The sequence below is a fragment of the Corvus kubaryi genome, unplaced genomic scaffold (assembly GCF_017639235.1).
Source record: "Corvus kubaryi isolate FWS band 111438036 unplaced genomic scaffold, C.kubaryi_AGA036_p1.0 37391, whole genome shotgun sequence".
Lineage (NCBI taxonomy): Eukaryota > Metazoa > Chordata > Aves > Passeriformes > Corvidae > Corvus > Corvus kubaryi.
Genome location: NW_024581130.1, coordinates 8778730 through 8805147, shown reverse-complemented (window position 1 = coordinate 8805147; position 26418 = coordinate 8778730). Strand labels below are relative to the sequence as shown.

Sequence of the window (26418 nt, the reverse complement as noted above, 5' to 3'; positions counted from 1 at the left end):
AACTTAATTTAGTTTTAGTTATAAATCAATAAACAGCTTTTAGTACTGCTTAGAAAATCTACTGGATCTTGTGCCATTAAAGGTTGCTAATGACTCTTAACTCTTCAAAGAGAAAAAAAACGCTCTGTGCAAAAATGTATCCAATGTTCAAAATAAAGTAAGGAAGAAACCTTTATGTTGCAGACAGCTGTGTACTATTTTCCATGAAAGTAATCCCTTGCTCAAATGTACCCAGGCACGTGGCTTCCAGGCTGACCAATGTATTCATTCTTGGGAAGATGGACCTTTGAATTTAGATACAAACTCTGATTTGGATTACTGGTATGGAATAGGTTTTGGTTAAACTCTATAATAAAAAAAAGACACATACAGAAGAGAGAGACATACCAAAGGCAGTTCATTTGATACACATATTTAGTACAGTCAATCAAAACATATTTAACCTTTAAAAGCACTTTTAACACAGCTCTTTGTTGCTTCTCAATCTGAATTTATCTAGAAAGAGTGTTTGGAAGAAATGTCTTCATATCAATGTTTTCTGGAGCGTTTAACAACAGTTGTTGCCCTCAACAGGAGGGACCAGCATATTTTATTGTCTTTGTTTAATGGTGACCTCATTCAGGCTGAGGTTTTTAAGTGCTCCTACATTAAAAAAAAAAGTTAAATAACAGGACCAAAGAAGGCACTAATATCAGCAGGGTTACAGGCTGCCTCTCTGAGCACCTTCAATTCAATGCTTTAAGAAAAGGACTGGGTCTGTGTCCTGTCCTTTCCTTCTGTGAAGAAGGATTTGGGCCAACCTGATTGTGAGAAACACAACTCAGAATTCAAACACAGACCCTGAAAAGCACATCTGGCCCTGCTGCCCACTTGCCTTGATATTATTGAGTTAGAAGTGGTGATGTTCTAGAAAAAGACACCAGATTTGGGTATTGGAGGCAGAACAGAAATCCCTGTTCAGCAGGAGAAAAAGCAGTGTCCTGTCTGTCTGCTGCTTAAATTTCTGCAAGAAACAAACATTTTTTAAGCAAAATTGCCTTTGACATGATATTTTATAAATATTTTTTGTGTGCAATTCCTGTGCTTTAGCCCCACCCAAAGGATAGGTTACCTGTAACCCTTCTGGAGCAATCCAGCAGAAGATTGAATGATCACAGAGCAGCGTGGCAAAGCTCTGTCATAAATTCCAGCTGTGGCCATGTCAGCAAAACATGTTTTAAAACACTTCATTAATAAAAGCTGACATCTTTAAACTTATGTGCTTCACATAATAGTTGTGTATCATTAAATGATTTCATGGAATCAGCCTTGTAAGGGAAGGATGAGAGAGATCACTTTCATTTTGCTGAATTATCCCCTTCCAAAAGTTACAAAAAGGAGGGGTGGACTGGATCAAGAGCTGCTGTGAATCTGTGCTTGTTTTGAAGTAGCTAGAGTTGCAGCACTGCAGTTATAGCTCTCAAGCTAATTTTTGCTCTCAAATTCCATTTCAGCCTGGTGTCCACTCTGTTTCCATGTGAGAATAAGACTATTTCAGTGCCCTGCAGGTGTCTTCAGCTGTCTGGTGAACCTTGGCGTGTGTTTCTGTGGTGTGCCTAACCTCATACATCCCTTTTGGTGTGTCTTCTGCTACAGAAACCATGTAAACTGTGATTTGATAACATCAGAGATAAGAAAAAAATCCAAAACACCACTCCTCCCTCCCTCCCTCCCTTCCTCCCTCCCTCCCTTCCTTCCTCCCTTCCTCCCTCCCATTTTCTCAGGACTAAATCAGCTGCTGTCTCTCTTTTGAAGTTTATCTGATGACTTTGGGAATCTAGATTTTATTTTTTACCTTTTCCTACCTGTGGATGCTTTCTAAGATGTGCACATGGAAGCTGCTCTGCACCCTTAGTTTGGTGGATTTGTGTCTCTGTAAATGATGGCTTCCCTTGTTGAGGGCCTGAGGGTAACTCAATAGTACAAAGGTACCAGGTTTCTCTAAATAAAAGAAAATAAATTGAAATCCTATAAAATCAGTGGTAGATCTGGTATGTGCAGGTGGGAAATGTGCATTTACATGTCTTGGTTGTATAAAAACATTAATAATGTTTCCAAGAGTGTTAAGAATTAACACTGATGTTAAAAAGGGGGATTTTTATGTTTCATGCGCAATGTGTTCACTGTACTTCAGATTGTGCCCTTATTCTGAGTTTTACAGATCCCACTGACCCCGCTGGTATCTCATTTTCAGATTTTCAGTGGACTGTTGAGTCCTTGGGTTTATTTTTACTCTCTTCAGAGTGTGGTGAGCGCGCTTTGTTCAGTGCCCTCTTTTCTTTTATTCCCAATGTTGTAAGTTTTTTATATTTTAGACACACACACACAGAGTGTAGCTGCTAATTTCAATACTTCACCTCATGTTTGTCATCTTGTAGCAGTAATTTTTGTAGGGGTAGAAACTAAGCTGGAGAAAGACATTGTTTGTTTGTTGCTGCCACCATTTGGTTTGCTCCCTACAGAGCTGTGTGATGGAAGGACACGCAGTCTGCTTGGACTGGAGCCCAACATCCCTTCCCTGCATCTCTTAGCAGAGGGAGTAGTCAGTCAGGTAACAGCCCTGCTTCAAACACTTGATTTTTTTTTTTTTTTGTTTGAGATGGGATTTGTTTTGCATAATCACTGATGTTATTTGGAGTCTACCAATGACATTAAATTTTATCAGCTGTTAGGTTTAGGGTCGGTACTTTTGCATTGCATGTATGAACTTGAAAACAGCTTGGCTGGAGTTTTGACTCCTGGCCCCTTGCTTTGGCTTATGTTTACAGACAGAGGTTAAGATCTTTGGTCTGTAAAGCCTTCCCAAGTGAAACGAGCTAACTGCGTCCCTGTAAAACCTTAAAAATTCACTTGGCAGAGCATTTTCAGTCCGGGTCATTCAGAGAAGAGGCTGTTTTGGATGTATTGCCACCCAGGCTGGGATTTCTTTGGGATGCTAAGCATGCCTTATGGAGCTTGCCTTTGAACCACAGGTGTTTGGTATGTGCCCTGTGTTGTGGCAGGTCAGAGCCAGAGGGATTTCTGAGTCTTCTGCTGCTGAGAATTAATGGAATAACCCCTGCTTTTTAAGCAGGGGGAATTTACAGTCTTGTCAAGGTAGGGGATGTGGAAGATGAGTCTGGAAGAGCATGGGGTGTCAAGGGTGGGATAAAAGGGAACCTGTGAGAATGGCTGAGTGCTTCTCTTGCCAGTGATACCTGTGAGTCCTTCACGTCTGAGCAGCACCAGGCCCTCACTCAAACAGAAAGGGCCATCTCGAGATTGAGTCTCAATGTATAATTCTCTGCTTCTCAGTTAATTCAGTGTTGTTAATAAATCAATAAGCCACTTGGATTCTAATGTGATTTAAGTCATGTGAGCTGAACAGTTTTTTCCTTGCAGCAGTCACTTTCATTTTGATCTCTGCATTTTTACAGAGTGATGGGACTCAGAGTTGCTCAGCACTTTTTGTTGGCTCTGTTTAGTTTTATACAGAGACCGTCCCCAAAACAGTCAGAGGATGCTAAATTTTGACATGTAAACTAGATTATTGAGCTTTTAATTATAGGAAGACTTGCACAGAATAGGAACAGTAGGTGTCTGCAAACAAACCCACTTTTTTCCCCATTTAGCTCTCATGGGAAGAGATCTTTCTCTCATTTCAATTTCCTAAAGTCATAGAATGTCCTGAGTTGGAAGGGACACACAAGGATCATCAAAGTCTAACTCCTGGTCTTGCACTGACCTATTTTCTTAACTTTAAAATGCATTTTAGAATGAACAAATTTATTCATAAAAATGTCTCCAACCCCCCCACTAGGGAATTTGGAAAAGTTGAGTTTGCTGTGAGGTTTTTATCATGCTATTTTTGACTCTTTTACTCTAAATTTTGTGTGCCATTGTTTCTATTGGTTATGGCTTTCCAAAGAGCTAGGCTTTTGCTGCAGTCTTGCACTGCTGATGTAAACTGAAATTATGGCACCATTCAGTTAATGGCGGTAACTTTGTTTTAGGCTTGACTTTATATCACAAAGTCTTTGCAGGGCTGCAGGAGGAGTGGTTTTCTTTCACCAGCTGTTTTCATATGGATACTTGTACTCAAGTCAGTTCTTCAGTAAGTCAGAATTAGCCTAAAATTTGGAGTAACGTTTAGGCATTCCCAGGAGTTATAAAATTAGCATAATAAATATATTCTCAAGTAAAGAGTAGTGCAACTTCCTATTGATCAAAATAACTTTTCTGGGTTTTTTTTAATGTGAGCTGAGGGACTGCCATAAATGTTACCCACTAAGAGTAATACATAGTTCTACTTCTATGTTTTCCTGTCTTTAGTAGATGAAATCAAAGATTTGCTGAATTTTTAGTGGTGCTTTTCTTAGAGATTTGAGAATCACAATGCCAGTGGTCAGCCTCAGATTTGTTGCTGCCATGTCCTCTGATTTTCAAGCCTTGAGGGCTGAAAACATTTTCATGCTGAAGCTGAGATTCCTACAATACCTACATGGTCTGTACATGAGGAGAAAGAAAAATACTGAGTTTTGTGGGCTTTCAGTGAACACCTGAGTTGGAGGTGTTCTATTCAGTGTAGCTCATCTGTGCCAGCCTGTTTAGCCTGAGGGTTGAACACAGTGTTTCAAAAAGGACACGGGGCTTGCAATCAATACCTCGTGGCCAACTGGCTGCCCTGCTCTGCTCCCTGGGCTTGATCTCTCTCTTCCATTCGTGTCACTCAGAAAATTCCCAGTGACTTGGGCTTTTGAGACCAACCCCCTTTCATGGAGCTCTTTCTCATTCTTGTGCAGAATTTAGCTGGATGAGATGGGGGTACTGAGACAGTTAAAAATTTGAAAACTGTTTTTGTGGAGGTTTGTTTGGGTGGTTTTTTTTGTTGGTTGGCTGGGTTTTTTTATTCCAACAACCATGGGTAAGCAGCAATTTTTAGTTTCAAATCAAAAGGGATTGATTTCCCTTCTGAGAGTGGATTAGAAGAGATCTGTTCTGAATGCACAAAGAATCATCCCTGGTGGTAGGAGGGGCAAAAGGGAAGCACAGGCCACTACTGTGAAGTTAGGAGATTTCAGGCAAGCTCTTCTGAAATGTCCCTGGGCAAACTGTCCATGCTGGTGTGATGGTACATAAATCTGTATGTTGGGTATGCAGTAATGACAGGAATGATACATTAAAGGAATTATTTTCTATATTAATAATCCATAATTCAGTCTAAGAAATGGTAAGAGAAAAGTTTTACTAGTGTAAAATTGTTTCTTCAGTAACAGTTTAACTATGTGACAAGTCATTTCCTGGAAGTATTTATATTTCTTTCTATATCTTGAAGTGTTCCTTTAAAATCCTTCTGAAACTTCTTTGGGTTTTTTGGGTTATTTTGGTTTTGGTGGTTTTGTTTGTTTGTTTGTTATTTTGGTTTTTGTTTGTGTGGGTTTGGTTTTTTTGGGTTTTTGTGGGGTTTTTATTTTGGGTTTTTTTTTCGTTTTTATCCTGTTTCTGTTTTTGATCTGTTTGGTTTTGGTTTGATTTTTTTTTTTTTTTTTTTTTTTTTTTTGAGAAAATAGAATAAAAAGATCTTGACACCTGTGTTAATTAAATCACTGGCCAGTGGTACTGCATGGCAATGAAGCCAAATCCTTACATCATGACTTTCAAATGCCAGTGCCTGCTGCAGGGGCTTGTAGAGACAAACAATTTCTTGATACACAAAAGTCCTTCTGGGATGCAGTGAACTTTGCTGTTGGAAATTGAAAAGGGTTTAGATTTGCATGGAAAGATATTTATAAGATGTCCTGTTCCAAAAGTGTTCAGAGATTAAAACTGCAAAAGGAGACTCTGTTAAGGTAACTTAAACTGGACCAAATTCCTTGATTGCCTTATCTAGTGATAAGAAAGAATGTGCTCTTTCAGCTACCCATAATATACAGAAACATCTCATTTATTGGAAGAGAAAGACTGGATTCAATTGACCTTCTCTACTGGCATGTGGGTTGGCATCAAAGCACACAATGCTGCATTTTCTTTTCATTTGTAAATTAATCGAGGAGCTGAAAACATTGCAAAAGAAGCTTTAAGAATGTAGGTGATTGATAATGGATAACTAGATGAAAAAATGTAAATATAAGATGCCCGAGATTTCTCTTTTGATTGCACAGGATGCACTTGGCTTGTCTGTGCTCCTTGCCAGGGATGCACATTCCCTCTGGTGTCCCTGACTGTGTCATGGTGCCACCTACACTTAAAAAGGGTCTTGCATTGTCTAATGCAGGAGGAGGAGCACTGCCCAAGCCTGCAGGGCCTGTTTGAATTCCTGAACCAAACTGGTGCTTGCTTTTGGCAGTGGAGCTTCTTAGTAAGGGGTGTTTCAGTCATGGTTAACAGGGCGTGCACTTTCCACAGTTCCCTATTTCCTCACATCCTCATGTCTTTGCTCAGTTACTCTTTCCTCCTCCATGCATTCTGCTTGGAAGTATTTCTGTGATTTGTCCCAGTCCTTCACTTTCCCCACACATTATTGCAGGCTGCCAACAAGCAGCATGCTGCCAAATGAGCTAGCTGCAAAGGAAAGCATATGGAAAGCCCTGTGGAAACAGGGGGAATAATCTGAAGACCGCAGCTTTAACAACAGCACCGACAACATGCATTGCTAGGAAGGAGCTGTTTTCACTGGGGAGTGAACAGCTTTGGCTCCAGTGCTAGGAACAAATGAAATTCTCTGAGCAGTGATCAGGGTCTGAGCATGCATGTGTCCTGTTTTGCTGCTTTGTTTAGCTGAACTCAGCAAAATTCCTCCCTGAGGTTCACAAATCTGCACGCTTAGTGTACTACACGCTGAAGGAATTAGAAGAATTTCTAGATTCTTCTAAAATTGCAGCCCTATCTACTTAACAATGTTTTTCAGAAAAATGTCCTTGGAACAGCCAACTTGAGATAGAACCCAGGTGATCGTGGTAAATGCAGGAGTTAGAAAACTTAAAAGACTTGTCCAAAGCACTTATACCCATATTTACTTTGTTTTAGGTGGGAAATAAGCACCTGGCTTGTGGCAATCCCAGTTTTAGAAAGTCATGCATTATGCAGGGTGTTTAAATCAAAATCAATCTCTTTGTCCTCAAACCTGGTGAGTTTCAGATTTATTTCCCCCTTCTGTTCTTCTTCAGCTGACATGGTCTTCTAGAGACATGCAGAAAGTGATGAAAATGAGATTCATTACAGCTGAGTGTTAGCTGGGTTTTATTGATTTCTTTTTTCATCTTTGGCAGTCTGTTTTCCTTTGTTTCACTTTTTAATGGTAACAAAGATGCCCTGGATGAGGCTTTTCCATGACTGCATCAATACATAACATTGTGTATAGTTTTCTATGCCTCTATTTTTTAACTAAAAGTAGATAAACCAGAAATAGGATATCCAAGGTTATCTTCAGCTTTTAGGCTTAAAAGTTAGGTAAATTTAGCTCTGGGAAACACTATTACAGGTACTTTGTCTGCAAGGTCAGGTTAGTGGAAACTCTCCAAGCCCAAATGGTCGTTGTTTTGCAAAGGATCTATTAATATGTATTTTTTTTCTTCCTATGTTGATAAACAGATGGTAGAAAAAGCCCCAATTTACAATGCCTTTTTTTTTTTTTAAATAATGGAGAGTGAGCTAGGAGTGTTGAAGTCTCTAACTCATCAATTGGTAGTAGTCAATGAACATCTTGTAGCCAAGTTTATTTGGGTTTTCTCCACAAACTCCTAATATTTTCATAAAAGGAACATTTTAGTGCCTAAGATTTTTTTTCAGATCCATCTTCAGCTGGACCTGTTGGGGCCTCTCACCATCTTCCCTGTAGTTTGTGTAATGCTTCTATTTTACTTTGGAGTTTCAGTAATAAAAGGACTTGTCTCTGAATTGACCAATTTAAAGATTATTTAGGAACAATGTTTTAGCAAAGGTTGTATTAGGAATGAAACCCAAATAAATTCACAGCTTAGTGCTCCTTTAGCCATGATTTTAAATGGAAGGTAATGCACTAAATAGAAGTGGAAATCATGAGACTGCCCTTAAATTTTGTACCTGCAAAAACTCAGTTGATTGGGGGTGTGGGAAGAGGAAAAATGGTATCAAAAGCAAACAGAAGAAAATCTCTAATGTGCCAGTGATGATGGGGACATATATTTAGCAGGTCAAAAAAGAGACAGCTTTAGTTGTCAAGTTGCTTTTCAAGGCAAACCTCGGACTTTGGAGATAGTTGATAAAAATGGGCAACCCCCAGTTTTACAAGAGTAAATGGAGAAGTCAGATTTGGCTGGCAGTGAGAGTTCCACAGAGCTCAGTGCTCTGACCTTTTCTGTTTCCAGCCAACATCAATGACCTAGATGTGGGAAATAAACTAATTGAATTTGCTGATGCCACAAAATCAAAAATTGAGGTCACTTCTGAGCAGCAGGTAAAATTCAGAACTGATTTAGATCTACTGTTTAAGGGGCCTCAGAGAAAGCAGATGAAGAAATTGCGTGTCTACAAGTGGAATGCAATACACATTTGGCTTCAAAATAAATTCATGACTACGAATTAATGGGATTGAACTCGAGTGCGAGAAAATTGAAAATAACTTTGAGGTAATAGCTCATGCAAGGTGCTGTCAGGCCATGTGACAGGGTGCTGATGCACCTTAGAATGTCAAAGAGAAGATCCCTTAGAATTCTTTAGTTTTTAATAAGAGCCTCAAGAGAATGAGCAAAGCTTCAGCAGTGCAGTGGTGAGCGCAATGCCATGGATAACCTTTTCTTCTTTGCTGGAAAGACTTTGTGTTGCTGTTAGTGGGATGTCTAAGAACCTAAAGAATAAACCAGATGTTATGGGGGGAGAAAAAAGCCTCCTCAGAGGGGTCCTGAGGTTGACTGGTTTGGGGGATTTTTAATTTTTTTTTTTTTTTTTTTTTTTGTAATAATGTGCTATATCTTATAAAATTCACAGAACTTGCTGGGTTGCTCATCACTGTGCTTTGCTCTCTGGGTGCCCCATCAACACAATCACCTTTGCCATTGAACTTATTTTCATGTTAGAAATATTTTGCCCCTACTGCTTCAATTATATCAAAAGTTAAAACAGAATATCATTGTTCTAGGAAGTTGAAGTTAAGTGATGGTGTAATCCTGATGGTTTGTTCTAGGGTTAGAAATAACTCAAAATAATCAATTAATTAAACATTTCTTTCCTATTTTTCTGTTTGCTTGTCCAGTGATATTTAGTTTAGTGCCCATATGATCACATCAGATACAAGCTGCCCCTTTCACCTTCCTGTTCTCAGGGTAAATGAGAGATTAAATCTCCTTTCTATTCTCTTTCTTTGCATATTTCTGGTTTCTTTTGTGAACATGGGTGGCTGGAACTTCAGGCCCTGCTGCAGGTGAGGTTCACCAGTGTATTGTGAATTGTGGCAATTTCTTTTCCTATCTCGGAGATAATCATGAGATAGACAAATGAAATTTTGTCAAATGAAATTTTGTCAACTGTCATAGCATTGAACCCTACTGGAAGAGCTGTCAAATGCTATTTTGTGACTTCTTAACCTGAGTTTGTTCCATTTGATGAGCTCCTGCTGTTTTGCTGAAGCTTGTGGTGACATCATGACCTTTTGTTGTGATGTGTGAAAATAATTCTGTTCCAGTCCTTGTGATCATCCTGCCTGCTTTGTGCAGTGCTCTCCCCGCCCTCTGCTGATCACATCTGCAGCTTCATCTCACTAAACGCTTCTTGTTTTGGTGCTCAGGTCACATGTTAGTGGAAATATTAACAGATACTTTCTCTTCATCTCTCTTTCTGATCATCACCTCTTCTCACTAATCTGGTATTCCTGTTCAGCCTGCAGGATTTCTGACCTTCCTGTTGTTCTGGGGCAGATTCAGGGTCAGGCTTACCCAGGGCCACTGTTCCAAGGGCTCTGCAAGGGCTCACACAGTTACTGATTGTCCTTTGCCACTGTGTTGCAGAGAAGGAGGATGCAGGTAAAATTCAGATGTCACTGAGCTCTAAGAAAGGAGGGAATTGATACCTATCATATCCCCTAATATCTGCCAGCAGTGCACTTTGTAAGCTGTCAGGTACTTTATCAAAGATTACACGGTGTTGTGAAAGTTACTGGTAAATTTTCAGCATTGTTTTTTATTCCTGCGCAGCGCTTCAGAAGCAAATATTTCAACTGGAGCTTTTAGCAGCAGAAACATCACAGGCTGTACATCGTGTTCCTCACACGCCCAGATCCCTTTCATCTGAGCAGTTCAGGTTCAGATTGTGTATGCAGTGCTCAGCTCTCATCACAGTGAGTAGAATCAAGTGTTTGTGTTGCTGATGAACAACCCAGGCATGTCTGTTTTGAAGTAAATCCTGCAAGATCAAAGACATCTAGCATAAGTAATAGGCTCTTAAACTATGGTAATTAATTAACCCTTTGGGATATGGCAGGGCTGCCAGTAATTACCTGTGGCAAGCACAAGTAATTGGAGCTGTTGCTCTGATGTCTCAGAGTTGAACCTTGGTTCCAGTCGGTGGTTCAGGGTCTCCTTTTTAATATGCATCAGAATAATACATCAGATTTCAGAAGCCTTTGCAGAATATCCTTTCCAGTTCTTAATTGCTTGTGTTATTTTAACCTCAGCTATGGAAAGGGCTTCATCCCTATTTCCTGAAACTATCTTATGCTTCATCACTGTTTATATGATAGCTTTAGCCTTTAATTGAGTTTTAAATGCCAGTGGTTCCATGTGACCTGATCTCCAATAGTGTGTTGCAGTCTTTAAAGTACAATCCAGTCTTGCAGAAGTGAGGGAAAATTCTGATTTAAAAAACAGACAAGTGTCTGGTTTTCAGTTGGGACCATGAAACTCAGTTATGTAGAGGAGGTAATTAAATTCTGAGCATGTCAGAGAAAAGTTCAGAGTTTAATTTTTGCTTGGTCTTTGCCAGAAGTATTTCTCTATATGGTGATTATTTGCTGTTTCCCTTCCATCACAAGGTATTTCTATTTAGATAGGCAAATCCAGAGGCTGAGTAGCTTTCCATCTCCATAGTGAATAGTGTATAATCTAACCCAGGTTAGTGTGTGCTACTTGATAAGAGCAGTTCACCACCTCTCTCTGAAACATGATTTGTAAACTTTTAACTGTCCGGTCATATTTTGTTAATTTTTCCTTTGGACATAAGTCGCGTTTGCCCATAATAAGGGAATGATAAGAGGGAAGGCCTGTCTTTGCAAGCCTCTCCCTGCTTCTCTCTGTTCATTTGCAGTATGGGATTGGGGAAACCCTCCCTTGGAGAAATCAGGGAGGCTTGCAGCAAGGAATGTGAAGTGCCACATATCAAACCAGAAACATCTCACACCTTTAAAAGTAAAAAATCCACCTAGGAGATGGATGGAAAATTTAATGTGATGGTTGAAATTGAGGGATTGAAGGCTTGATAAATTCTCCTGTTGAATCAGTACATGGCACAGCCACACGATGATATAACAATCAAGCCAAAGCTGCTTTGATCTGAAATGGACTCTGAATGCAATAATTTTACCCGTTCCTCTCCACTGCTGCATCCCCCATGATTTCAGGGAGTGCATTTTGTTGGCACAGCTGACTGGACCAAGAGTGAGAAGGGTACTGCAGCCAGCTTCTCCCTGCATGGCCCCTACACTGCCCCAGGGCACGAGGAATAAGTGGATTTTCTGTTTATTTTCTTTGAGATGGGTTGTGAGTTTAAAATGGGCTGCTGGGACAGCAAAGTGTGAGCATGCAATAACACTTCCACAGAGAAGAGTATTAACTTTTCCAGGAATCTAAGAGCTGGCCTTTTTTCTTTTTTCCATTAAAAGTGCTTGGTTTGCCCAGTTAGCTTTCTTCGATTGCTGACACTGCTGTGTTTACTCTGTCCATTAAGCACAAGGGAAGCTCAGCTGGTGTTTGTTAATATTATAAAATATCCCCATCCATCACTCCTCTTCTGAGACTGAGCCACCAAGCAGGAGTCAATGATTGTTTCTATCTTGCAGGTAATTTTGCTCTAAAGTACCAGTTTTATCTAAGTTTCTGTAGCCCTTTGTCTGTAGATTGTTACTCTTTTTTCTTACACTAAAAAGTGCCATGCCCAGAGGTGTGACGTTTATATTTTGAAAGCAAATTAATGCTTCAGCTGCATGTTAAGATTAATGTACTTCTTGCATTATGAACTGCTTTTTAATTCCCCTTGGAACAGCTGCAAATGCAGTTTTGCACAAATGCATTTGGTTTTGCTCTGGAGCCAGTAGGAGTAATTTCATTACAAATGTTCTTGGGCTACTGCTAAGGAATGCTGCTTGCAAAGAATACTTTGAAGTACTCTTAAAAAAAATATGAGAGATATTAGTTTAAAGGAGTAGATTGTGAGTGTGTGTATAAGTATTAATTCAGATTCACTGCTGGCTATGAAGGTTCCTTGCTAACCTTGTGAGAACTGCATAAATTCCCTTTAAAATACACCAGCATTGCAAGGTGAGAGATGCATGCTGCTCAATATTTCCTCCTGGGAAATAGGAATGTCTGGCTTTCCATTAAAGTGGGAATTCTCAGGGCCATATCCTATTGCTGCACATAAGCAGGGACCCTTGGAGGTAGAAAAAATTCTGTATCTGAAAAGTGCATCCTAGAGTTTGGGTTTTTCTTTTGACTTGGAAAGATCTGAGTTCTGAGGTTCTAGACTGATAAAAACTGCCTTTTGTCCAAAAGAAGGATCCAAAACAGAAGCCAAGGACTGATCTACACAGAGTTGCTCACACAGAGTTGCTCACATTGTGTTAATGACCTGAAGAGAGGCTCTGCAGAGGCAGAAACTGCTGTCAAAGCTGTGTGTCTAAGAAAGCTGGGAAGGCACACATTTAAACACGGGCTGGTGACCCAGTATCACTTGCTGTGCTTTGTTCTTCCCTGGGATTACGGGAAGCTGCTGTTTAATTAGGATGCAGGCAACAGAGTGCCTCATAAATTAAGTTAACACATTCCAGCAATGGTTTAATTCTCATGGAGTTTGAGATTCTGCAAACCTTGCAGACTGGCTTTCAGATCCGAGGATTCATTAAAGTAGACTTTAAGCTTCTGTTGTTTTTTTTTCTGTTGGTTGGTTTGTTGTTGATTTTGTTGTTTTGATATTTTCTGTGGTATTTTGCTTGTTTTGGGTTTTTTTTTGTTGTTTGGTTTGGTTTGGGGGTTTTTTTTGGTTGGTTGGTTGGGAGCTTTTTTGTCTCTCTGTTTGTTTTTTATTTGTTTGCGTTTTTTTTTTTTTTTGTTTTGTAATTCTTCCTTGGAATTACAGAACCACTGTGAGGATAGATATATGTGCAGAAGGTGAGAATGACTTGCATGAGTGACTTTCTCTCTGTAGGAGAGATACCATGCTGCTCCAAGTGAACCTTGGAAAAATTGTTGGGAACTGTATTTCCAGGCTGAAATTCAATGTGCTGGTGCCACCTCTCCTCCCACCGTATTGTGCCTACCCTGCCCTGATGTAATCTATGAGAACGCTTTGGGAAAATCTCAACTTCTGCCTTACCTTTGGATCCTAAGATAGGCTCCATTTATTGGTTCGCTACATGACAAGGAGCAAAACTTTTATTTAAGAATGGCTTTTTTTTCTTTTTCTTACTGTAGTCATGCAAAAATGCAAAACACAAAAGTCACGAGACAGGTGTGGAAGTTTTGGAGTTATGTCTAAATTCACTTTTTCATGTATTCTGCTCTTATGCAACGGTATGTTTATATATGAAGCCGTGTACTTCTGTCAGTATTCTTTGAAAGTGTGTTTTAATCTGCATTTTATCTTGGATAACTTGGAAACTAAGGTTTAGGGCATGTCATAGGATCAGAATAGCAGGAATGTAATTCAGTGGTGTCAGAAAGGCAGTTTAAATTAACAGCTATAAAAAATAAAGTCATCCTAACAAAGATGTTCAGGTGTTAAAGTACAAATGCTGCTGTGGAAAACTGACTAATGGAGCAAATGTTTCAGGATGCATTTTTTTAGCTGTGTCATGTTGTCAGCGAGGGGACAAAGACGGACATCAGGTTCTTCAGCAGTGACCTTGTGGCCAAATTTTTGAATGTTCTTGTGCATGTTCTCTGTTACTGAGGGATTTCATTTGAATCCAGCTGCCTATTTGCTTTTCTAAATAATTTTTTTTTTCCTGTTTGATAGTATCTGATGAAAATGTAGAAGCCTGAGGAAACATCTTCTATTTCATCATTAGGAGTCAAAGAAAGGTCTAAAGAAAATTGTTTTTGTCTAAGTGTTAATGGAAAAAATACCAAAGAAACATTGGGAAACTCTTCAAGACTGAGGAACTTGAGAAAATATTTTTCTGTCTTAGGTTAATAACTGCAGAAACCACTCATAAATATCAGAAATCTTGATTCACAGCAGGTATTTTTTTCTACATTTCATTTTCTTCTGGAGTCCACACAGAGTAATGGCCTGTTATTATTGTAAACCAAATGCAATTAAACTTGAGTGCAAGGTATCTGACTGGTAAGTAATTATTATTGTATCTAATCAGGTAAAAGATGTGCCAGCTCAAGAAAAGTCCAGACCATTCCTGAGGCCATTGTCAGCTTAGTAAGGAACCTCTGGACTTTAATCAGCAGTAAAATAATATTAGCTATTACAACTTCTAAATTTTCTTGTTTAGAGAAAACAAATGGAAACTACAACCACGGAAAAACTCTCTGTAGATATTTTGTTGGACATGGACAATCATAAAATAGTGTTTCCCAATTTTGAGTTTTTCTAAAATCAATTAAAATCAATTTAAAAAAATTATATTAGTAATACACTGCAGAGATGATATATATTTCTTTAGCTTGTTGCTTTTGAGGACATGGTAAATAAATAATTGGACTAATACTGAGCCACAATTGTAAAGCTCATCTTTCAGTGCACCCACCTCCAGGTAAATGTAATCATTTCACTCCCTCTGAGTAGCTGCAGAATGTTTAATGGGAATTGGTCTTCGAGGATGCATTTGCCATCAGCTTTCAATTTGAAGGGTTCTTAAATCTGAAAAAGCACGCAGTTTGCAAATTGATTTGGATGAGCCAGCCCTAAGTCAGTAGTTAGGAAATATTTATTTGATAGTTTTTGCAGCTTAGCTTCACCTGCAATTTCATTTCCTGTTCCATCCTGGGGTGTTCCAGTAGTCTGCTTCACTGGTCCAAGTGGTACTGGAGCATTCAGAAGCCTGGTTTAACCTGGAGATTGATTTTGGTATCCCTTGTGTTGTATTAATTTCAGACTGTATTCGGTGAGCCTAAATACTTCAAATTTGTATTTTACTTTTTTTTTTGCCATAGTGTAAAATTGGTTCCCTCCCTCCCTGCTGCCTTCTGTGACTTTATCACAGAAACATTTAAGATTACAATGTAAAACATAACTATCTCCTTCAGACAGCTTGACTGTAGGATGAAAACAGTTTATTGGACCCTTTTTATTTCATTAGAGTGTGCTGTTTCTCAGCTAATGAAGTGAGCTAGAAAGAAATATTTTATATTTAAGGCAAAGCGGTTGCTAAGATCAACATAGACATTGACATTGGCTCAAATTAGGTTCCAAACAAGGAAGTCATCATCTCTGGAAAGCTTCTGCCTGCAGCATTCACTCCTGGAAGAGGTCACGCAGAGACAAGTGTCTCATTTTTCAGAGGGCTGATAATATTATGATCACTGATAATGTTTCTTGTTAGCTGAGATAAAATCAGGTCTTTGGCTTTGGGATAAACTGGGTTTGAAATTCAATCCTGATAAGCAGGGAGCTTTCCTGTGAGGCCGTGTGGGACTAACTGTGGGATGCTCAGAGGTGCAGTATTTTCCCTGATGTTCTTGCTTGTATTTGATACTATTTATAATACAACTTGTATCTCTGACTTCAATCTGTGATATGAATTAATCATTAGTGACCTAGATATTCTACTCTAGCATTCACTATTGTGGATATACCATTGAAAAATTTCAGGTGGGTTATTCCAGTACAGTTTTTCCCTTTTTTCTCTAATTACTTTAGATTTCTGTGGATACCAACAACCATGTCTCCAAATATTCTTCATTGCCAACAAAACTCCAAGTTTATTGAGGAATGAGGTGTTGAAAGCAAGTGATTTTCATCACAGAGTGAGACAGGGACCCTGATCTTGTAAACTAAATGGGAACTGATTTTAATTAAGCCAACAAAAAACTCTTGAGATTTCTTTACATTTGGGACTTCATTTTAGTCAATCAGGATGAAATTGAGACTTCAAAGTACCTGTGGGCATTTGAGAAGGAAGAGGAGGAGACAGAGGTTTGGACTAACTCAGGAGCCTACCCTAGACTTATTTTCATTATTTGGTTTCCCCACAGTTCGTGGCTACTTCTGAAAATGTTTTGATTAAGAATTCTATATTGAAACCATTCAGAAAGTTCCCAAAATATGGTCTCCTTATTTTAAATGTTCTGATTTCAAAAAACGAGGACTTTGAACTTATTTTCTTGATGAATTTTGCCAACAAATTTCAAAAGTGCATTCCTCTCAGGTTCAGTGCCTTGTACAATAAAATCTTCACACTTCTCCCTCCACCACCCACTTATGTGGTGACAGAACTGCATCAATAAATTGCATCAAATCATGGCACGTCTATATTTGAATACAGATCCAGACAAAATTATGTCAGGAGTGTAGTTTAATTATGCATTTCGGCCTCTCACAGTGGTATTGACAATGTTTTATGATTGATAGTTTCTGCTTTGGGGTTTGTTGATTAGCTGTGATGCCTTGAACAAGTTTTGGTTTTTTTCTTAATCAGATGACTGCTTGAGTACTTCTGACATGAATCCTGACTTTGAAATTGGCCTCCACAGATTTGTGCAGCAGACACAGATTTATCACAGGGGCCCAAGGAGCTGATTTCTTACATTACTGCCTCGGAGAGGCAGGAATTCTCATGGCTTTGTGATTCTGCTTCTTCTCTTGGTCAGAAAAGCAGCGTTGCTGGAATGCTGTCGTGAAGGAAACAGAAACTGGTGTTGGGATGTGATGGCATGGTGAAAACAGTGAAATCTTGATTAACAGCAGTGGCTGTACCAGCTTGAGGGATAAGTATGAATGTGAAGCACATTTCTGGTGGTTGCAGTATATGGGCTTCCACTGGATTTTCAGGTGTAATTAAACAGGTTGGCTTTGATACCTAATGCACCACAGACTCTAATTTCTTACTGCCTGACAGAAGCTGATCCTTTAGTGCCCTGTCTGTTCAGGTGTGATCAGTATGGGCAGTGTCCCAGGAATCCTGAAACCAGAGCAGATGACAGGAGAGCCAGAGCTGCCAAGTTTTCCAACTATTTCTTGTCTATTATTGCCTTAAAATATTTTTGGGAAGATGCCTGTATTCATTGAAAGCATGGACAAAATGAGGCTCAGTATAGGGGATCAGGATTTTTTTTTTTTTATATAAGATCTGATCTCCATTAATTCAAGCAGTTAACCACTGGGCCTTGCTGGTTCTTTTCTCATGCTGAGAAACTGATTCACCTGAAGAAACTGAAAAACACCAGGTTCAGAATGGAAAATAATCACTAAAGGTGTTAATTTTATCTGTGGAACTCTTTGCCCCAGGATGCTTTTGGTGCTAAGATTTCACAGGAATTTAAGGAGAGGCTGGGCAAATTCATGACAGAGAAATCCTTTAGTAGCAGTGAAAAGTGCCTGACCACAAACTGATGGAGGAGTATTTTAATGAAATATCAATACATACCTTGCCTTTTTCTTAAGTTTTTTAGAATCTTTGGCTACAGTCAAAGCAAGCTATTGGGAATAAGTGGTCTTTGTTTGACACACTGATGCTGCTCTGTAATCAATCAAGCCTTTAGCCTACTTGTTTTGTAGGTTTTATTAAAAATAGTGTGGTCTTGTAACCAGAAATTTGACTTTGGGGAAAAAAAACCCTACTCTCTAAGCATGTCTATATTGATTTTGTTTGTGTGCTTTTTTTGTTTCAGCTTATTCCCTAATAATCGCATTTTAATTTATTCCTTGTAGCTGACATGTTGGTCGTTTCCCAAAATGACCATTTTCAGTTGTCTCCAAATGCCTATAGATCAAACACCTCTTTTGCTATTGTCCTTAAGTTTCCCCCAGCTTAATAAATACAAGATAGTCTTTGTAATCTTGTTTGCTTTCAGTAGTAAAACACAAAAAGTCTGAAAGAGATTTGGGATTTTTTATTTTTAGTGGGGTGAGCTGCTTTGTGGGGGTTGGTCCTCAAAAATTGAAAAAAATAGGTGCATAAATTTCCTCTCAGTTCCCATCTCTTGAGTACCTATTCAGTGCTGGCCTGTGCAGGAAAATCAGAATGAGTTCTATATAGATGATAAAAATGAGGTTGTCATGACCTATGCATGTGTTTATCCAGGCCCTTTGGTTTTTTATGGCTTTCTGGTGGGCATTACCCAGAAATCTAAATATGAAAGCAAATTAAAAAGGTTGTTCACTTCCCCAGAACCCCAGTCTGCAGAACAGAAGCGTTCTTGCTATAAAGGAAGTCAGCATGTAATACTTAAGTGGCAGCTTAATCATGGTAAAAATGGACTTTTAAAGCAGGGGATTTTCAGCTAAACCACAGCATTTCCACTCAGTTGTATTGCATTTAGTCCTTTTTAGTATGCCCTTCCCCTGCCCTCTTTCTATCTTTATGACTGGAAGTGCTGCAGGGAGCTTTGTTCCCTCTCTCCCCCAAGCCTGGCCCTAAGCATCAATCTCCTGTGGGTGGGGTGCCTGCATGTAGCTCTGGTAGAATTAAAAATAGGTCCCTTGGCTGAAGAATTCGGAAGTTTTGCTAAGTCAGGAATCTCTGAAAGTTTCCAGCCAGACTGACAGGTAAGAAAACACGCTGTGCTTTGGCTCTCTTGTGCCAAAATGCTGTATTTTTTTTGAGTTTGCTGCAGTGATGGAAAGCTTTATCACATAAATAATGCATCCGTTTATCTCAATTATTTACTTTATTATTGCCTATGTGCTTAAGGGGTAATTTGTATATATATTTTAAAGAAAGTCTTTGAAAACAACCACTAAGCTTTAGCATAAACAGTTGGGGTGGGTTTATATCTTATAAAGTCTGACTTTATAACCTTACACGGTCTTTCTCTTTCCTGGGTAGTGCAGAGTATAACTTCTATGCAGAGAATAGAAAATCTGTTTTAACTTAAAATTGTGCTGATTTAATCATAAAACAACATTAAAATTTTTCAGCTTTAGTTACAAGCAAGGCAACCTCCATTAGAAGGGAAAGTGTTGCACTGAACACTGGATATGGAATAATTTATTCCCCCCACCCCCCACTTGACCAGCTTTGAGTAAGAGGCAACTGCATGACCCAGAACAAAATTAAACAATTTTAAATTTGAAGACAAGGAAGCCTTTACTTCATATGATTATGTTATAATTTCAAATTGTTATAAGTTTTGAACTTTTCTTAATCTTTGGGAAGTCTGAAACTTTGAATGGAACTTAGTTTAGACTTCTGTGTTATAGTTACTCAAGCAAAGTAAAGGTGAATTAAAAATCAAGCCTGACATTCTAAATCTAAATTTTGGCATAAAAAATATAGTTTTATTTATTGCATTCAGTAGAAAAACACAAATTAGAGTTTCTGGAAAATCTACTTATTTATTTATTTACTTATTTAAATGTCAAAAAGAAAAGTGAAAAAATGTCACCAAACTTCACAAATTGGTGTTTTTCTTCAGTAGTCTCCCACACAGAGACAACAGCACAAACCAGAAAGGTAATAAAAAGTAATTTACTGTATTGCCCAAGTTGCCCTTCTCTGAGGAATTAAAATATTCTCCAACTTTCCCCATCTATTGATGTGATGCTATTTTAATTGCATGTCAGTGCCTTGGAGAAGGGTGGGTGATGAATTGCACCCACAGGAACGTTTGGCACATAATTTTTTTTTTTGGACTTTCAATCTGATGCTGCTCACTCGAGGCAATAAACATGACATCTCTAGAAAAGGAGTGTATTACTTGATGTCACGATTATTAATCCCCAATCAATCCTGGGACTTTGTGTGACAAACTAAATTAAAGAATAAATAAAATAAAATTGAAAAAAAAGCACCAAGCATTTGGTGTCCCCGCTCTTTTCCCACACAGGGCAAATGTTAAAAGAGTACAGTGAACTTTCAGGTGCTAAATTATCTGGCCAAAGTTTTTACAGGTAAAATTACGGTTGTTGGGTCTTTTGTGAGAGTGAAATACAAAAGAGAATACTTGTTTGAGAAATTTTCTTTAAGCAAGGGAGAGTGAAACGTTAAGACTGAGCAGGTAGGAATGATTATGTGGAAAACAGAGCAATTGAATAGTTGCAGTAAAGGATAAGGAATCCAGGATATGTTTTTTGGTTTGTCCTCGTGATTCATTTTACTTTCAGGTATACAAAATTTGGCCGCTGTTGTCCTTTCATATATGTGGGGTGTTTCCTTTGATGAGTATCTGTAATTTTAGGCCTTTTTTTCTTTTAGGAAAAAGAATTGATGCAGGAAAAAACCCCCATTCTGGTCATCCAGCACTTCTGATTTCATCTGTTGAATAATTAAAAAGAAACCAGAATATGGATGAGTTAAAAAAAAAAAAAGTGGTTTTTTTTTCTAGATGTTCTATACATTCCAAAATTTTAAACAGTGCTCAGGAAGATAAAATACCACCAACACTTCTGATCCAAGGCTCTGCTATTTTATATTATTTTATGCAAACATCCAAATGTTTAGTTGCTGATCTACCTGTATTTGACTCCTTGTGATGGCTGATCTTCATTTATGCACCTCTCCTTAGAAGCAAGACCAAGAGAGGGAACTTTCACTTCTGGAATGAGTGAAGCCCATATCAGTCAATGATCTCATGTTTTTTTTAGGCAGAAACCTTGGATTGTGCATTTCTTAGGCCACATTCAAACTCTGGATCTGTTGATAAGATTTTCAACCTGTTCATCTCACAAGCACCAGTGCACAGCTACCCCAGCATTTATTGTTTTCCCTGACAAGGCAAAACAACTGGGGTTTATAATAATTTACCTAAAAGTGACACACAGCAGTCAGCTCTGATGAAGATTTAAAACAAAAAGTAAACAAAAAAATAAAATGAAACTCTCTACTTCCTGCTGAGGGTGGGCCAAAGGATCCTTGTTTTGTCTCCTCCATGAAGAGTGATCTCAGGAGAGGTAATTGACATTTCTGATTCCATTATTAGATATCTGGTCAACACTCAGTCTGATAAACAAGCTCTTGACTGATTTTTTTTTTTTTTTTTAATTATAAAGAAATGTGCTGAAACGAAAATCTTTCCGTTAGAATACAAGGGTGCTGTACTGATCCATGACTTCATTCTTGCTTGCCCAGAAAATCCTACCAAAATGTGAGATATAAAGGCTGACATGGGGGTTTCAAACTATTCCAGGTGTATTCACCTGGTGAGGGAGCCCTGGGTTTGCACACTGATTGGGTTTTATTGGATTTTTTTTCCATAATCCTACAACTTCGTGCTTTGGGTAAAGAAAAGCAGCCAGGTTGAGCTTGACAAATAGTAAGAAATACTTCCCATTTCTCTGTTTTGCCTGTAACAGGAATCCTCCTTGGGAGAGATCTGCTGTTTCTTCAGGGTTATGCTGCTTGTTTAATGTTGTTGACTCGCAGCCATGTTATTGACAATAAATGAATTACCTTCCAAAGTGAGGACTCACTAGAAGATATTTTATAGGTCTTAAAAGCAGCACTGTCAGGAAGGATGGTCTGGAAAAGAAAATTGTCTTTCTTCAGCTTCAGTGGTGGGAGTTTTTGGGGACTGAGCTGTTTAGTGCAAGAAGACAAAGCAGGATTCAGAATTGGGCTGTCATTTCCCACTACTGCAATGGGAGAGATGACCTGAGTCCCTGTAAAAAGATAATTTTGTTTCACTTTTACCCTTGGCAAGGTTGATGACTGAAAGTCAAGCTTGATTTTTAGGTGAGGAGTCAATACAATGCAGGGGCATGTGCTCTGGAATTGAATGCACAAGACAAATGAGGCTGAAGGGGAGGGAAGGAAGGAGAATCCAGAAACTCTGTCACCCACTTTTGTCTCCCACTTTTACTGTTGGTTTCTCCTCTTGCTGTACTTTGCTAAATAAGTATCACTGAAAATACAAAAACAACAACAACAGGGAAAAAAAACAACCCTGCCTCCAAGATCCAAACCAGCTCCAAACCCTCTCAAAACAAACAAAAAATCACCCCTTCCCTCCCCACGATGTGGCAAAGGTTTTGGTGCTGCGGCTCTGCCAGGTTCTGGCAGTTGAAGGAAAATTAATCCAGTGCTTCTTAACAGTGTGGATTGTGCTTTGATTATTGTTTTCGGAAATTAAAAATATGGCCTGACTTCTCTCCAGCTGCTGCTAGATATTAAGCTGTCAGCCTTCCAGTGTTCATTCAGCACAGGTTTCCAGTGAGGCACAGAATGTCACAGCTAAGTGACGGTCAATCCCATAATACCACACATGCCTGGACCAAGGAACAGCTTTCACAGCAAATGAGGAGGGTCTCAATCTGACCTTCCTTACATTGATTTTTTAGGTCTGTTGCCTTCTGTGGGGGTGCTTCTTGTTAATATTGTGAGCTCAGAATCAGATCAGACACCTCTGTTTAGAGGATAATGATAGCATTTTGGCAACTCTTTTTTCCTTTTTTTTTTTTTTTTTTTGTGTCTGCTTTCTAAGAAAAGCAGGAAATTAACATTTCTATGTTCCTTAATCCCCTTTAGGTTTAATTCAGTCTCCATAGGTAAAATCTATTTTATTAGAGGTGATTATAATACAATTCCTGCAGGTCAGTGTTTTTCTTTTCTTGCTTACGCCTTGTAGAACCTTTAAGGCAGAGATTCACACAGCATCTCACTCTGGTATGCTATAAATCTTTACTGATTAAATTATGTACTTGCTCAGATTTTCCTCATGAGTCTGGGAGTTAAATATATGCCAGAAGAGTCTTCTGATTATACCAAAAACTAGTCCCAGGTACCATGGTAGAAAAGCAACTTTTAGAGGTGGGTCCTGTTCTAAAGAGTTCGTGTCCTGATTCTGACTTGTGCACGGGTATTGATCCCTATAAATCCAAGGGGAAAGTAATCCAATTCTGTGGGCACAGAGCCTGGGAAGAGTGTAATTTAGGAGAATATTTGATCATTTGAATCTGGAAGCAAAAGGTGGAGGAAAAACACAGTAGCTCTTCATGAGGGAGGAAGCTGTGGGAGTCAAACCTCATCTGTTCACATGTATTTCTGTGGAAAAACTCTTCAGAGATAAACAGGGCCAATTTTTATGACTGACTGTATGGAATTTTATCTTGATCTTGCCAGCCCTCTGCATGCCCTGTGTTGGGAGCTCCACACAACCCTCAGTTTTCTGTCCCCATGCCAATGCTACCAGAGAATAGCAGATGTATTACTCTTGCCCTGTGCAGGTCTTAAAACAATTTTCCCCTCCCTCTGTGAATCCTCTCTTGTATTGTTTTATTCCGTAAAGGCTTTTACTTAACAGCAGAAAAGGGCTGTGTAATCTCCCCTCTCTCTCACAAGTATATACTGGGGTTTTTTTCCTGATAATTCTTATAACAAATCCATTCTCTGCATACCAGCTTGTAAATTGATAACAGCAATGTCTTTGAAAACAAAATCAAGGAGATATTAATTTCTGCTGAATATTCTACCTAATCCTGCAGACAGGGTGATTTTTTTTCCCTGTCATTAGAAAGTATCTCTCTGATCTTCAGAATGATCAAAACAATTGTCATCTAAATACTTTCCTAATTTAATCATACTCCTGGGGGGTGGGTGGGTGGGAATTTTTTGTTTTTTATTTTCCAATTTTATTCTACTCAACAATTTCTTTCAATTCTATGAGCAATAAATTGAGTTACGAGAACTGTAGCCTTCAGCTAGTATGTGAATGGTGCTATCAGATTGGACTGAGCTGCTTATTTCATTGTCTAGATAAATGTTTGGCTGGTATTGAGACCTCATATGAAGGATAGTACACAAAATGCTGTCTTGTTAGTCCCTGTGAATGCATTTGTTTCTGCTAAGACAAACCAGTCACAAAATTGCTGCAACTCTATTGTTTTAATAGAAGGCAACAGCTACTTTTATAATCAAGACCATAAAAAGTAGATATGTCTAAAACCTAGGGGATTTTGAGATTGGTGACTGGAATATCTGTGATTAAAAATGGGTGATAATTTATTGCTGGTGAAGTGGTTTGATGAATTTGACAGAAATATAAAAATATAACCTTTGGATTACTTTTGGTGCTGTTGATTTTTTTGTTCGGTTTGGGTTTCTTTTTGTGTTGTTTAGGTTGCTTTTTGGGTTTTTTTTTTCAGAATGATTGTTATTTTTTATAGCAGTAGCATAGCCCCTGTGGAGTCTGGGGGAAAAAAGTCTGCTTTGATGGTTTGTGCACTTCCATAGCGTGTGTTTAACTCCACAGTAACTTTAAGGGAGGACTGCACAACTTAGCATTTATTAAGCATTATTAGAAGTCTTCCATGGACTGTGAAGGAGCCAGAATTTCCCCCACAAAGTTTAACAGAAGTTATAAAACAATCAAACTTTGCCCTAAGGCAAAGACATCTGTCTTCCATGACATAAAAACTTCATTTACACAGAACGAAGGTAGCAACTTTCCTTCTTCCAGTCCTTCCAAAAATTCAGCTTGAATTCAGTCCACCCAAAAATTCAATGTCCTGACAAGGCTGCAGCCCTAGTCTCCAGCTGAACACAGTTTTTGATTAAATTGTTTGTGTGAGGTACATCTGCATTGCATAAATGAGGGATTCCGTTGGTCTCAAGGTGTTAATTGTGTAAAGGTTGTTGCTGGAGGTGACCAGACTGGTAGGTGATGGAGACTGCTTGGAGAGTGATCAAAAGTTTTGTGACTTCCCTGAGTGCACATTTTACTACAGCATTCTGTTGGGTGGTAATGTTTGGATGCAACCAGGGTGGTTTGTAGGATCAGGGATGTGCGTATTTGGGACGGGTAACAGAAAACGTTAGGGGATAACATTGCTTTAGTTGTGAAGTTAATAACCTTTTGTGAAGTCAATAACCTTTTGTAAAGTCAGGGTAAGACTAAATAATTATTGATTGCTGTGGTTTCAGATAATCACGCGTATGGGATCATATATTCACTGGGACTTTGCTCAGAGCCACGCTGCACTTTGATCGGGGACAGCTGGAACCAGTTAACTCAGAAGTCAGCTATGAGTGTCAGTCTTATCCATGTGCAGAATAACCAAGACCTCTGGCTGAATTTAGTCATCTTTCTTTTATTTAGTTCCAATTTCTAGCAGGCTTGCAGTCAGACTATCACATATAAGTGAAGAACATTTCTGATTTCCCGCTTCCTATTGCTACTGTGAAAGTTAAAAATAGAGATTATGGTTGTTCAATGAATGGCAGTTGTAGGAGTAAGAAATTCTCAGATACACCCTGCATTTCAAAGAGTGGCTGTTTGAAAACATGGTCATTCCTGTAGTTGGAAGTGTGAGGGGAAAACACTTTGTCGCCCATCATCAGCCATACATCTCACACAAAATTTTCAGCTTCAGTCATTTTTCAGTAAGAGTGAACTCTTAACAGGCTGGAAATTGCTTTCAGGTGGAAAGGCTCCTTGCTCTCTGAAAAGTGCCTGTTTGCTGTAAAAGAACATGGACTTGAAGCTGCTGTTTCCAAGTTTCCAGGCAAACCAAGCAAAGCTCCACAAGGAACTCACCTGTGCATTGAGATAGTAGAGGAACTAAGTTTCACACACCCCTCTTCTAAAGGTTTCTGTTCTTCAGGTCTCTGTAAACAACAAGAAAAAGGGCTCTGCTCTCCCTGTGGCCCAGAACCAGATTGGTTAGGGGGCATTGGAGCAGAGAGAACCCCACAGACAGTGTCCCTCTGGGCCCTGGGCATTAGCTTTGGATTTGCCAGATGGTGCCTGGTGGTTGTTTTATGGTGGACTGCTCTCCTGTGGGACTGTCTGCTGTGGTTAATAAAAAGAGAAGACGACTGCCTGCTCTCTTCTTCATTCCTTCTTCTGCAGCTCTTTGGTTATCCAAACAGCTGGGAAAGAGCTTGCAGGGCTGTGTGGATAGTGGGGGAAGGATGAGCAGTTACCAGTGATCAGAGGAATGAAGAAATCAGGTCTTGACCACGCTGAACAAGGCAGAATAGCAGATCCTGGCAGGTTAGGAGGCAAGGTCAGGATGAAGCAAAGCCTACAGATAGAAAGAAAAGTTGACCTGAAAAATTTGTGCCCTCCGGGGGGGGGGGGGGGGGGGGGGGGGGGGGGGGGGGGGGGG

General features: G+C 39.1%; 1 long non-coding RNA gene across 1 annotated transcript in view; it reads left to right on the top strand.

Moving 5' to 3' along the window:
• The window catches only part of LOC121669339, a 72433-nt gene that overhangs the window by 18750 nt on the left and 27265 nt on the right, over positions 1-26418 (top strand). Inside the window, exon 2 of the long non-coding RNA XR_006017727.1 lies at positions 10185-10327. This is a non-coding gene — a long non-coding RNA (uncharacterized LOC121669339). The remainder of the gene's footprint in view (positions 1-10184; positions 10328-26418) is intronic.